This window comes from Octopus bimaculoides, chromosome 13, assembly GCF_001194135.2.
Source record: "Octopus bimaculoides isolate UCB-OBI-ISO-001 chromosome 13, ASM119413v2, whole genome shotgun sequence".
NCBI lineage: Eukaryota > Metazoa > Mollusca > Cephalopoda > Octopoda > Octopodidae > Octopus > Octopus bimaculoides.
Window position 1 is genome coordinate 56080969 of NC_068993.1, and position 1299 is coordinate 56082267.

General features: G+C 32.5%; 1 protein-coding gene across 1 annotated transcript in view; it reads left to right on the top strand.

Moving 5' to 3' along the window:
• Nucleotides 1-671: 671 nt before the first annotated feature.
• LOC106875962 (prostaglandin E2 receptor EP4 subtype) overlaps nucleotides 672-1299 on the top strand; it is a 69192-nt gene continuing 68564 nt past the window's right edge. The window contains exon 1 of the mRNA XM_014924305.2: nucleotides 672-810. The gene's annotated coding sequence lies outside the window, so the exon portion shown is untranslated. The remainder of the gene's footprint in view (nucleotides 811-1299) is intronic.

A 1299-nucleotide genomic window follows, 5' to 3' on the forward strand; every position in this document is an offset into this window, starting at 1 on the left:
TATATATATATATATATATATATATATATATATATATATATATATATGCTATGTATATATATAAAACATACGTATATATATCCGAATGTAAATATATGTAAATATATGTAAATATATGTAAATATATGTAAATACACGTTTCTATACATGTATATTGGTACGTGAGTGTGTGGGCTTGTGCTCGTATATATTTATGCATACATACATACATACGTACATACATACATACATACATACTTACATACATATATACATACATACATTCATACATGCATACATACATATATGTGTGTGTATGTATATATATATACATACACACACACACACACACACACACACACATACACACACACACACACACATCCATGCACATAATATCCACTTATTTAGTTTTGCAACAGAAATAGATCCTGCTAACGAAGCAACGTCTACCGATATCGTTGAATGAGGATCGAAACAGCTTGTTTCATTACGAAGACTAAATATATATTTATTTATCTATGATACGTATTATATACGAGTTCGGTACATATATTTCTTCTCATTTATCATATTTTACTCGTGCTATAGATATTTATATCCGGTCTTTGTAAATAATGATGAAAATTTCTTGATGCTGATTCGAAATCCCTGTTACCCAATGCAGATGTTTTATTGGCATATTTTACCAAGGATCTGTTACCTAATATATTCATTGCTTCTCTAAAATGTACATTCTTTTTTCCTTTTTGTAATGTTTTTAACCATTTCCCAGTGAGTATTTCGTTTACGCCTTTCCATCACAACTTTATGATCGTCAACTGATTTATGGTAAGTAATCAGTCTTGAGTGACTTTTGCAGTTTTCTCCAAGAAATTCCGTGTAGTAATTTGGTTCACTCAGACACGGTTATGAATAACTATACATTCTATACATTCTATACATTCACACACGCACGCACACACACACACACACACACACGTATGTATAAACATGCACATACACATACAAGAATATAAGAGTTAAGGAATGGAGTAGGTAAGATCCGAGGCTACATATGTTTCATAGAGAGCGGAACCTCAGAAGTGGTAAATATCCAAGCGAGGTGTATACCGCAGGCTTCTCTTCAGGCCAATGATATCTTGATAAAATGAGAGTTTGCATCGTCGCGAGGAGGTACATGTTAACACACGAGGTTAGCATGTACCTCATTGTGACAATGTAAACTTGGATATTTATTACTTCGTAGGTTCCGCTCTCTATGAAACATATGTTACTTGGACCTTACCTACTCCATTCCTTAACTCTTGCATATATATA